This window comes from Arachis ipaensis, chromosome B04 (genome assembly GCF_000816755.2).
Source record: "Arachis ipaensis cultivar K30076 chromosome B04, Araip1.1, whole genome shotgun sequence".
Classification (NCBI taxonomy): domain Eukaryota; kingdom Viridiplantae; phylum Streptophyta; class Magnoliopsida; order Fabales; family Fabaceae; genus Arachis; species Arachis ipaensis.
This window is the reverse complement of record NC_029788.2, coordinates 15,768,645-15,782,128: the sequence shown is the minus strand read 5'-3', so window position 1 is coordinate 15,782,128 and position 13,484 is coordinate 15,768,645. Positions and strand designations below refer to the sequence as shown.

The 13,484-nt window shown below is 39.6% G+C and overlaps 1 pseudogene; it reads left to right on the top strand.

Moving 5' to 3' along the window:
* The window catches only part of LOC110271438, a 17,620-nt pseudogene continuing 4,649 nt past the window's right edge, over window positions 514-13,484 (top strand).

Here is a 13,484-nt window from a genome sequence, read left to right as displayed (position 1 = left end):
AATTTTTATATATATTATATAATATATTTAGAGTGCAAATAAGATAGGATAGAGTACATCATAAACTCACACTTAACCTTACCTATAAGTAAATCCTACTTACACCCCCATCTTACCCATAACGAATTAGATAAACAATCCTATCCGATCAATTGAGACAGATTAAATATCCACCAATAAAATATATATTGTCAATCCTATTCAAAGACTCACACTATTTATGCACTCCAGTCTCCAGCCACAAAAATGGCCGTTTTAAACACACTGTTGTTCGGTCATAATCCTTATTAGTTATTAATAATTTTTAGTTAACAGCACAATCTTTATTGTTACCAATATTCCATTTATTCAAAATTTTTATTATATTATTTTCTTACAACTATATATGTTATTTAGCTATGCTCCCAACCAATACCCATCAAGGTTTTCTTTTAAACCAAATATACATTACATATATGCACCCATGTGTGAAAGGACCATTAATCATTTACATTTTACACGATTGTGTTGTTATTAATGCTTTATAAAATTCTCATAAAACTGCACAAAGCTGCATCCTTTTCCTACGGCTAGTCATTCTTCTTCCTCCTCTTTTTACTTTCTCTTTCTCTCTCTCTCTGCCTCTTTTGCGTTTTTTCTTTTGTGTAAGTTGTTTAGTCACTAGTAGTTGCCTTGGCACTAGTGCGTACCGGTTCCTGTCTCCCCTTTGGTCTCTAACCCTTTTGCCACACCTTAGACTCATAGAAGATGCTTGTAAGTACGTTTCTTTTGGTTCTTCATTCCCCTCTCTTCTTATTTCTGCCCGTAATGAAATTTTGGATTCTGGGTCTTGATTATAACTCACAAGGCCTTCTTAAGTTACAATTTTGTTTGGTTTTTTTTATGTTTAAGTCAAAGGGTGTCTATGTTCTTATTATGTATGTGACTCTGTTTTGGTTTGGTCTTTGTATTATTCCCTTTCATAGGCACATGGCAATGGTAATTACCACCAATTGTATTGCTTTAATCAAATCAAATCAAATCAACTCTCATTCCTTTCTGATCTGATAAACTAGCCTTTTTTTGGTGTCATTATCAAGTATAAAGTGTATAAACTGTTAGCAATTCATTAGTGTGTAGTGTTAGCATCATGCATTCGGAATTCAGATGAGTATTGTGCTTTTATTGTTTCTACTATATTTGAGCATTGTGCCTTAACCTTGGATTAATCATTGGCATTTGCAGGAAATCTTGTGAGAATCAGTGGGTTGCATTTTCCATCTTTTTACTATTATCTTTTTCAGGTGGCATTGCTCTTGCTTCTGGCATGGAGCAATGCCGTGATAATTGTTGATGGATATGGTGGACAATGTAGTTTGAATCCAACACTTGATCCTAGACCACATAGTGTCTCAATTCTTGAGTTTGGTGTTGTTGGAGATGGCAAAACACTCAACACAATCCTTTCCAAAATGCTGTCTTCTATCTCAAGTCATTCGCTGATAAGGGCAGCGCTCAGCTCTATGTGCCGCCCGGAAAATGGCTCATAGGAAGCTTCAACCTCACTAGCCACCTTACCCTTTTTTTTTTGGAAAAAGGTGCTATTATTGGATCTCAGGTATTGATGGATCACATGTTCTAGTACAATGGTTAATTAATCAAGATTCAAGTGTGTTTCACACTTTTACTTAGGCTTTGGTGTTTTTAGCATGTTCTTGATTTTTTGTTCAGGATCCAACTCATTGGGATGTTGTAAAGCCCTTACCTTCTTATGGCCGAGGGCTCGAAGTTCCCGGGGGACGATACCAGAGCTTGATCAATGGATACCAGTTACATGATGTGGTCATAACAGGTTTCTAGTTTTCTGGTCCCAAGTTTCATTCTTTTTTGTCATTGTTTTGTTTCTACAATGAACTCTGATGTTATATATTTTGATGTGCTTCTTCAGGTAACAATGGAACCATCAACGGCATAGGATCTGTTTGGTGGGAGTGGTTTACCTTACATACACTGAATCATATCCGTCCTCATCTGATTGAACTCGTCGAATCTGATTATGTGGTAGTTTCAAATCTCACAATCTTGAATGCCCCGGCATACGCAATATACCATATTTATTGCAGGTATGTGCTTTTATTGAAACAATGCTCAGTTTTCTAATTAAATAGAGCTCTTAACTGATTTAGTTATGTTTAATTTGATGCAGTTATGTACATATTCAAAATGTATCAATTTCTGCTCCTGCAGAATCACCTTTTACTGTTGGTATAGTTCCTGGTATGTAATGTAACATATTATAGACTTCACTTTGGCCTATAATATCACTTGGCTAATGTTTGTGTACTTCATTCTTCAGATTCTTCTAATAATGTTTGTATAGAAGATTGCATTGTTGCTATGGGACATGATGCAATTTCTCTTAAAAGTGGTTGGAATGAGTATGGTGTTGCCTATGGTAGACCAACAGAGAATGTACACATTAGAAGGGTGACTTTGAGTGCATTTTCTGGCTCTACTCTTGCATTTGGTAGTGAAATGTGTGGTGGTCTTTCGAATGTTTTCGTGGAACATTCTCAAGTTCTCGACTCAGATAAAGGCGTCCAGTTTAGAACAACCAGAGGTAGAGGTGATTTCTCTTCAATATCCAAAAGCAAAAGTAATAAACTAATAAACTATGAATGTAAAGAAAAACTAGAGGAAGTAATTTCTCTCTAGATTTAGATCTAAAACCTAAAAACTATCCTAATGAGAATGTGTGAATGTGTGTTGAGTCTCTGCATGTTCCCTGGCTTTATTCTGTGTTTCTGGGCCAAAAACTGGGTCAAAACGCGGCCCGAAATCGCCTCCAGCATTTTCTGTTATTTCTGCAGATCGTGCAGGTCACGCGTACGCGTCAGTCACGCGTGCGCGTCATTTGGCGAATTTTCTTGTCACGTGTACACGTCAGGCACGCGCACGCATCGCTGCAATTTTCTCCATGTTGCGCGCACGCATGAGCCATGCGTGCGCGTCGATGCTCGCTGGTCATCCCCTTAGTTTCTTGTGTTCCTTCCATTTTTTCAAGCTTTCTCTCCATTCTCTAAGCCATTCCTGCCCTATAAAGCCTGAAACACTTAACAAACGGATCATGGTATCGAATGGTATAAAGGAGAATTAAAATACACAAATTAACGATCTCTAGGAAGCAAGTTTTTAAGCATAAAATAAAACTAGGAAGGGAAATGTAAAACCATGCAATTAGTATGAATAAGTTCTTCAAGACAAAAATAACTCAAATTCCACTAATTCAAACTATACAGTAAAAACAAGTAAACTTGTAAGAAGATAGCTCATGAAAGCAGGGAATCATAGAGTCAAGCACTGAACCCTCACTGATAGTATATGTGCACTCTAATCACTCAAGTGTATAGGGTAATCACTCTACTCTTCTCTAATCATGCTTTCTAAATTTTGTTCTTCACCTAACCAATCAACAAGTATTTAATGTTCCAATGCAAACATCATGAGGTCTTTTCAAGGGGTTGTAATGGGGCTAAGGTAAAAGTGAGGGTATATATATGGCTAAGTGAGCTATAAATTGAATCTTTGACTAACCTAAGCTCTTACCTATACATACATTCTATATACTTTTTAAATTCATGCCTAGCTACCCAAAATTTTGACGTTTACATATTTCACATACTCATGCATCAGCTTTTCTCTTAAACTTTGTATCACATATGCATTGATTTTTCATTAAACTTAACATTGGGGTAATTTTGTCCCCTTATTCATTATTTAATTACTTAATTACTTGAATATTTTTGGATTTTTTTAAGGTAAACGTAAAAATAACATTATCAATGCACATGTCTTTTTAATCTTTTTGTTTTCACATGAGTATGTACCCAAATTCCCAATATTTCATCAATGTAAAAACATAATACATTCCCTTGTTAACCCATGTTCCCACAACTTTCCCACACTTAATTGACACACAAATTCTATCTTAAGCTAACCAAAGATTCAATTTGGGGTATTACTCATTTTTCCGCTTAAGGTTAGTGATGTGGTAAAATATAGAACAAATGAGATTAAAAAGCTCAAAGTGGCTAACAAAGGTGAACGGAAGGGTAGGCTATTTGGGATAAGTGAGTTAATAATCAAATAATGGCCTCAATCATATTCATGCATATAACACATTAAATATTGGACATATAGGATGGAACAAAATATAGATTACAATCTTAGAGAAGCAAACACACAAGAATAAATTTTTTATGGTTAAATAGTGTAACCATGTAATTAAGCTCAATTCTCACTGGGTTGTGTGTTCTTAGCTTTAAACTATGTTCTAATTTACAATCTTCAGACAAGTTCTAACACAAAGGTTTTCATTTAAATTAGTTAAATTTTCCAAAAATAGGGTCTTAAAAAGAAACTTATTATTTTTTTTCAACCAATTAGAACATGCATGCAAATACCTATTACTATGCAATTTATCATATCCTAAACAAAAGGAAAATAACTAATTTATTGGTGCTAAGAAAGAGAAATTACCTCCGGAAGTCAGGTACTGACCGACCTCCCCACACTTAAAGCTTGGCACCGTCCTCGGTGCCATCAGTCAAGAACAAAGGGGGCTGGTAGCAGCATCTCCACAATCGGGGCCGTCATGGCTCCCTGTGCTGGTAAATGAAGTGGATTCCGGGGTGTCTGGGTTTTCTTCAGGTGGGTGGTTACCAACAAGCAGCTCCTTGAGGTATGTAAATCGGCGCTTGTTACGGCGCTCTCTTCGCTTTCCTTGCCGGTCAAGCCGGTCTAACCTCTCAAGTATCTGATGGAGCATTTGGTTTGTTGAAGGTGCTTGTGATGCGGAAGGAGAATGAATATCTTCGGCCGGTTCTGCAGGCCGACTAGTAGTGGCTGCTGGAAGTCTGATATACTTCCCGTTAGAGACGATTTGATCATCCCGTGGAATCATGGCCTTGGTGTCCCCAGCTCTGTAGGAGACTCTGGCTGCTGAGACTAGATCTGAAACCAAGGCGGAAAAAGGTAGGTTGCCCGTAATCTGTACGTGTCCCATAGCATGCTGAATGTGTCTTGGTAAATTGAGGTGCTAGTCTGTAAGGATACACCAGAGTAGAACAGCCATGTCTGCGATGAAAGAGGACTCGTGAGTGCTCGGAAAGACGTAATGGGACATAATCTGTGCCCATACTCGAGCCTCCAAGGTGAGTGCTAAAGCCAATATGTTCTTAGGTCGGGATCGATTGTATCCATAGATCTATCTGCTGTCAGGTTGTGCTATAACTCTGAGAACAGCGTCCCAGTCAAATTGGTATGTCTGGCGTTTGAATGAGGCTTCTTGGAATGCGTCTAATCCGTCTGGAGCAGGGGGAAGATCTAAAGCTTGCTGAATGGCCTCTTCAGTTATGGGGACTTGCTTCTGACGGACATAGACAGACTTCATGGTTGGCATGTGAAAATTGGAGTAGAATTCAACTACCCATGAAAGGTTAACCTGTCGTGGCTGTCTCTGTAGGAATCCCCATTGTCTTCGCTCAATGCGGGGCTCAACAATTTCAATAATGTGGGTTGGGAGGATGAGAAGGTACTCATTGTTATAGTTCCTTTCAGCCAGGATGAGGAACATCTGCTCACAGTAGCGGTTAGTGAACTGCGCAGTGTCCTTTGCTGGAAAGGCTTTCTCTTTATCATCGACCTTGATGATCTTCTTGATTCGCTTTGTTGAGGGCTTTACTGCTGTTGAAGATGGCTCTACCACTAGTGCTCTTTTTGTACCTTTCCTTGCCGGTGGTTTAGGAGTAGCTTTCTCTTTACCCTTCTTGGTGGCCATCCTGAAAAGGAAGAAGAAAGTAACTTTTAAAGCTAAGGATTTGAGCAAGGAAGAGGATGGTACAAGTGATAATCAATGCACGGTAAAGAAGGATGTCGTTAACACATGGTCGCGACTACATGTGAAAAGTTCATCAATGGAAATATAGCAAGTGCAAGTTATGGCAAGTAGATACGAGATGTTTATTGGCATGCCGACAAAGGCATGAGTAGCATAGATAAAGCACTAAATGCCCAATTTAATTATCAAGTCTTTCAAACGAACAATCTGTTTGTATTGACAATTATATTCAATGAATTATATATAAAAATGGGTTTTGTGAAAAACATGCATTAGAGTAGTAGGATAGAATTATTTAAAAATAATTCACAATGCCATACGGGCTTTTCACAAACACTTATCATGCATGGTAAATATGTTGTTGAAAGTATTAAATTTGAACATGCAAGCAACCCTTTAGAGGTAATATTAATTGTCAAACAACTCCTCAGTATACTCACAAGCAAAATATAGAAGATAACAATCACCCAATTAAATTTCTAACACCAATTAAAAGAATAAAAAGGAAAAGAAAGAAAAAAGAAACATAGATAATGAAAGTAAAAAGAAAAAGAAGAAGAAAACATTAATAAAAATAATAAAAAGTAAAGAGGGAAGAAGAAAAGAAAATAACCTTGATGATGAATGTGAAAAAGAAGGAGGGAGAAAGTAAAAAGTAAGAAGGGATAAAGAAGAAAGAAGGAAGAAGAAAAAAATAAAAAGGGAGAAGAAAAAATTAGGATTGGGGAAGAAAAGATAAGAATTCTGGCGCAGATCTAGTCAAGTTGTGCGTCGCATGCAACGCGGACGCATGGGGCACGCGTTCGCGTGGTTTGTGATAATTTCAGGTGACACGTTCGCGTGGGTGACACGCACACGTGGCCTGATTTGTGCTATTGGTGCGAGTGCATCCTCGCGCACGCGCAACTCTCTGTTTTATACACATATTGCCAAAATTTTGGGTGACGCGCACACGTGATGGAGTTTGTACTTCCAGCACCATTCCAGCCCCACTCCATCATAACTCTCTGCCATATACCTCTTTACGTCGATTTTGCAGGGTCACGCATGCGCATGAGTAACGCGCACGCGTGGGAGGCTGATTTTTTTTCAAATGATGCGGATGCGTCAAGGACGGGTTCGTGTGGGCATGTTTGTGCCTAAGGCACGCCTCCAGCCACGGTCCCGCGTGACTCTCTGCTTCTTTTCTTCCTTGTTTCGAATGCACATATGACGCGGACGTGTCAGCGACTCTTGCGCGTCACGTGCATTTTTTTATATGCAGTATGCAATTACAAATGCAGACTATATGCAGAGATTATGAGAAGATTCACTAAGAAAATTAAAAGAGAATAAAATAAAACAAAACTAAGATTGAAATGGAACGATCATACCATGGTGGGTTGTCTCCCACCTAGCACTTTGCTTTTGCGTCCTTAAGTTGGACAGTCTTCGGGTTCATTCTGCTTTTGTTGGTGGGTCTTCCAAGAGGAAAACCTCTAGTTCTTTGTGATCCTTCATCTTTTCTCCATGATAAAGCTTTAGGCGATGTCCATTGACCTTCATGAATTTGGAGCTGGAAGGATCACGCAGGTGAAAAATTCCGTATGGCTCTGCCTTCTCTACTCTGTAGGGACCTTCCCATCTTGATCTCAGTTTACCTGGCATGAACCTCAGTCTGGAGTTATAAAGAAGAACTAACACCCCTGGTCTGAATTCTCTCCTTTTTATGTGCTTGTCATGGACAGCCTTCATCTTCTCTTTGTATCGCCTGGAGTTGTCATATGCTTCTAGGCGAAGGTTCTCCAATTCTGCTAGTTGCAGCTTTCTTTCAGCACTAGCTTCTTCAAAATTCATATTGCACTCCCTCACAGCCCAGAAAGCCTTGTGTTCCACCTCTACTGGGAGGTGGCAAGCCTTTCCGTACACTAGGCGGAAGGGGCTCATCCCAATGGGTGTCTTGTATGCTGTTCTATATGCTCAGAGTGCATCTTGTAGCCTGGCACTCCAATCTTTCCTATGAGGCTTTACTATCTTCTCCAGAATACGTTTAATTTCTCTGTTAGACACTTCTGCTTGTCCATTGGTCTGGGGATGATAAGCTGTTGCTACTTTGTGAACAATCCCATGCTTCTTCAGTAATCCTGTTAGTCTCCTGTTACAAAAGTGAGTGCCTTGATCACTCACGATTGCTCGTGGTAATCCAAAGCGACAAATAATATGGTTTCTAACAAAGGAAACAATAGTGTTAGCATCATCAGTACGGGTAGGAATTTCTTCCACCCATTTAGAAACATAATCTACAGCTAACATTATATAAAGGTAACCATTAGAGTTTGGAAATGGACCCATGAAGTCAATGCCCCAAACATAAAAAATTTCACAGAAAAGCTTAATCTGTTGAGGCATCTCATCCCTCTTGGATATATTACCAAATCTTTGGCATGGAGAACAAGATTAACAAAATTCAGCAGCATCTTTAAAAAGAGTAGGCCACTAGAATCCACAGTCTAAAATTTTTCTAGCTGTTCTTTGAGGGCCAAAATGTCCTCCACTCTCAGAAGAGTGGCAGGCCTCTAAAATAGACTGAAATTCTGTTTGAGGCACACACTTTCTAATTATCTGGTCAGCACCACACCTCCATAAATATGGATCATCCTATATATAATATTTAGACTCGCTTTTCAGTTTGTCCCTTTGATGCTTAGTAAAATTGGGAGGGAAAGTATGGCTAACTAGATAATTAGCTACAGGTGCATACCAAGGAATTACTTCAGATACTGCATGCAAGCTATCAAATGGAAAAGCATCATTGATAGAAGCGGAGTTATCCTTAATGTGCTCAAGGCGACTCAAGTGGTCTGCCATTAAATTCTGGTTACCACTCCTATCCTTAATTTCTAAGTCAAATTCTTGCAACAGCAGTATCCAACGTATCAACCTTGGTTTTGACTCTTTTTTAGCTAATAAATATTTTAGAGTTGTATGGTCCGAGTACACTACTACCTTAGTACCAAGTAAATAGGCTCGGAAATTATCCAAAGTAAAAATAATAGCAAGAAGCTCTTTTTCAGTAGTAGTGTAATTAGATTGAGCAGCATCCAAGGTCTTAGATGCATAAGCAATTACGAAAGGATCCTTACCTTCGCGTTGAGCCAGCGCCGCTCCTACTGCATGGTTGGAGGCATCGTACATAATCTCAAATGGCTGGCTCCAGTCTGGTCCTCTCAAAATTAGAGCTTGAGTCAAGGCAATCTTCAGCTTATCAAATGCTTGCATGCAATCCTCACTGAACTCGAACTCAATATCTTTCTGTAGCAGTCTGGATAAAGGTAATGCTACCTTGCTAAAGTCCTTAATGAATCTCCTGTAGAAACCTGCATGGCCTAGGAACGAACGGACTTCCCTCACGGAGGAGGGGTAAGGTAAACTAGAAATGATATCTACCTTTGCTGGATCTACAGAAATACTAGTTTCGGAGATAACATGTCCTAGAACAATCCCTTGTTTTACCATAAAATGACACTTTTCAAAATTCAATACAAGGTTTGAACTAACACACCTGTCTAATACTCTAGCTAAACTATCCAAGCAGAGGCTAAATGAATTGTCATAAATGCTAAAATCATCCATAAATACTTCCATATAGTTCTCAATAAGATCTGAAAAGATACTCATCATGCATCTTTGGAAAGTAGCCGGTGCATTACATAGGCTAAAAGGCATCCTTTTGTATGCATACGTTCCAAAGGGACATGTAAAAGTAGTCTTCTCCTGGTCTTCAGGAGCTATATGAATTTGAAAGTAGCCTGTATAACCATCTAAAATGCAGTAATAGGATTTACCTGACATGCGATCAAGCATTTGATCAATAAATGGCAAGGGGTAATGATCCTTGTGAGTAGCTTGGTTAAGATGCCTATAGTCAATGCAAACTCTCCATGAATTTTGCACTCTAGTTGTCAGGAGCTCTCCATGCTCATTCTTCACTGTTGTGACTCCAGACTTCTTGGGCACCACTTGTACTGGACTGACCCATTCGCTGTCTGAGATGGGGTAAATGATATCTGCTTCAAGTAGCCTGGTCACTTCTTTCTTGACAACTTCTAAGATGGTGGGATTCAATCTTCTTTGGGGTTGATGGACGGGCTTTGATTCCTCTTCTAAATATATTATGTGCTCACAAACTTGAGGGTTGATGCCTACTATATCCGCCAAGCTCAACCCAATTGGTTTCTTATATTTTTGCAGCACACTAAGCAGTTGCTCCTCTTGTTGGGAAGTAAGTTCCCTTGCAATGATAACCGGGAACTTCTGATTATCCTCAAGGTAAGCATACTTGAGGTGTGGAGGAAGGGGCTTCAATTCCAATTTCTGCTCATGGCTAGGCTCTGAATCATCCGGGGCTAATGATAATGGAAAAGTGTCCTCATTGTGTTCAGAGGGTGTCCCCACACTTGGACCTTGCTCCATGTGCTTCTCTTCTACTTCTTCTTGGTGAACTTCAGCTACATTTTCATCAATGATGTCGCACTGAAAGATAGAATGATCTTCCAGAGGGTGCTTCATAGCTTCATTTAAACTGAAACTCACTGTTCTGCCATCTATCTCAAAGGAGTAAGTTCCTGAGAATGCATCCAGTTTGAACTTCAAAGTCTTCAGGAATGGTCTTCCAAGCAGGATTGATGATGGTCTTCCTAAGTCATTAGGGGGCATTTCCAGGATATAGAAGTCAATGGGAAATGTGAGCCCCTTAATGTTCACTAATACATCTTCAGCAATTCCAACTACTGTAATAATGCTTTTATCTGCTAACACAAAACGAGCTGCCGACCTTTTTAAGGGAGGCAGCCTTAAAGCATCATATATAGACAATGGCATTATACTAACACATGCTCCTAAATCGCACATGCAATCAGAAAATATTACACCTCCAATGGTACAGTTAGCCATACATGGACTTGGATCACTACATTTTTCAGGTATACCTCCCATTAAAGCAGATATAGAACTACCTAAAGGAATAGTTTCTAGTTCATTAATTTTGTCTTTATGTATGCAAAAATCCTTCAGAAACTTTGCATATTTAGGTACTTGCTGAATAACATCAAAAAGGGAAACAGTTACCTCAACATTTTTGAAAATTTCTACTATTTTGGGATCAAGTTCCATCTGCTTTCTGGACTTCCTTGCAAGGTGTGGAAATGGGATAGGAATGGCACCACTTGTAGCCTCTGCATCCTTTGGTGCTCCATTCCTTTGCTGAGCTACATCTTCTTCAACCTTGTTTTGTACTTCTTCTTCCTCTTCAGCATCTTCTACTTCTATCATATCCTCAGCTGTGGCGTGTATCTGTGAGCTTGGCTCCTCTTGGTTCCTTTCTTGCAGTGTGGTTCCAGACCTCAAAGTGATGGCATTGATGCCACCCTTGGGGTTAGGTAAGGGTTGAGAAGGAATTCCACTGGAGCTCAAAGGTTGGTTGGTGGAAGTAAGTAATGAATCTATCCGGGCGGCGAGAGCTTGTAAAGTGGCATTCAGACCATTTAGAGTAGAGTTCAATGTAGTCTGCATGTCTTGTTGTCCTTGTGCAAGAGAACAAAGCATCTCGTCATTTGATGAGGAAGTAGGATAAGTGATTTGTGGGACTTGTTGTTGGTTATGATAGGGTCCTTGTGACTGTCTTAGGTGAGGAGCTCTGTAAGGCTGGTTCTGATTCTGCTGTCTGTTGTTGTTATTCTACCTCTGATTTCCTTGGTTGTCTCTGCCTCCTCTATTATAGTTATCCCTCCAGCCATGGTTGGAATTATCCCTCCAACCTTGGTTGGGGTTGTCCTACCACCCTTGATTATAGTTCCCACCTTGGTTGTAGTTGCCGCCTTGTTGATTGTATCCTTGATTATAGTTCCCACCTTGGTTGTAGCTGCCACAGTGTTGTCTTCTTGTTGGAGTTGCGAGCATTCATCAGTATAATGACTATAATTAGCACATATTCTGCATACTCTTTGGGGAACTAACTGTTGGCTTTACTGAGGTAGGGAAGGCTGAGCTTGTTATTGTTGATTCAACTGCATTTGCTTCAGTAGGTTGGTCATTTCACATATACTCTGTGTAAGAGCAGAAGTCTCAGTGCTAGAGGAAACTTCTGCAACAGCTTTTGAGTGGCTGCTCCTGTGCCTGTGATTCCTGATGGACTCAGCTAAGTCGCTGATCAGTTGCAATGCTTCATCTGTGGTCTTGTACTTCTTTAGAGAACCATTACTAGCACCATCCAGTGTAGTTTTATCCCGAGGCTTCATGCCTTGAGTGAAATAGCTGATCAATACTAGCCTGTCAATCATGTGATGGGGGTCTTAAAGCGCTCCCAGTACTCATAGAGAGTTTCTGATTCACCTTGAACAATACAGGAGATCTCTTTCCTCAGTCTGTCTGTAACTTCAGCTGGAAAGTATTTTTCTAAGAATTCTCTCCTGAGCGTATCCCAGTTGGTAACAGTTGCTTCAGGTTGGAAGTAGTACCACTCCCTTGCCTTTCCCTCAAGAGAAAACGGGAAGGTGGTTAACAGAATAGAAGTTTCATTTGCACCATGACACCTAACAGTAGAACAGGCTGTCTGAAAATCTCTGAAGTGCTTGATGGGCTCCTGAGCGGGTAAGCCATGAAACTTGGGCATCAAGTTGATTAGTGCAGTCTTCAGTTCAAAATCTACAGCTAGAGTTGGATGATGCACTTGATACGGCTGCAGTGTAAAATCTGGGGATCCAGCTTCCTGGAGAGTGATCCTCCTAAGTGCTGCCATGTTATCTGCACGTGAATTAACTGAATCAGTAGTAAAGGAGCTTGTTTCACTCTCAGATGGCGGTTCAGATTCGCCCTCAGATGAGACTGGTGAATTGATAACAATCACTTCACCACCCTCAGAGGCTAACCTGCGTCGAGCTTGCCTAATACGTGAAATAGTTCTTTCAATTTCAGGTCAAATGCGGCTAAGCTCGGATAAGAAAATGAACGCATCATTCAATGAGAGAAACATATAGCTCATAGTAACAAAATAAAATAAAATATGCAAATAAAAATAAAATATGTACACTAATTAATAATTTAGTACACAATTGCAACGCCCCGGCAACGGTGCCAAAAATTGCTGCGAGGCAGAAATTAGACCAATTAAGAGATTGTAAGATAAGAACAGCGTTGCGAGTATAGCTCTTAACCAGCTGAAATCTGCCGCATCAATTTAGAAAGGTGTCACAAAAATTAGAATAAAAATACTGGGAGTATGAGTCCCAGGTCGTCTCCCAACGAGTTGCTAGAAAGGGTGCTAAGTTATTAATCAGGAGTTTTCCGAGAACTTTGAGAGTTGAATAACAGAAAATAAACAATTGTAGTTTAGTGCAATGAAAATTAAAAGAAATTTATATTATTCAAAATAAAAAACCTTGACTGGGGGAATGATTAATTGGAAGTTCTGTTCTTGTTGGAATTCTCTCAAGTGTATTGTAAAGAGGTTGTTATTTTTACTTAGTTAACCCTTACTAAATAAAGGAAAGTCAAGTGATTGAGCTAACTCTTATTCGCAAATCCTAGTCCTCTCCCTTGGAAAGGTCTAGCGTTAGTAAATACAGAATTA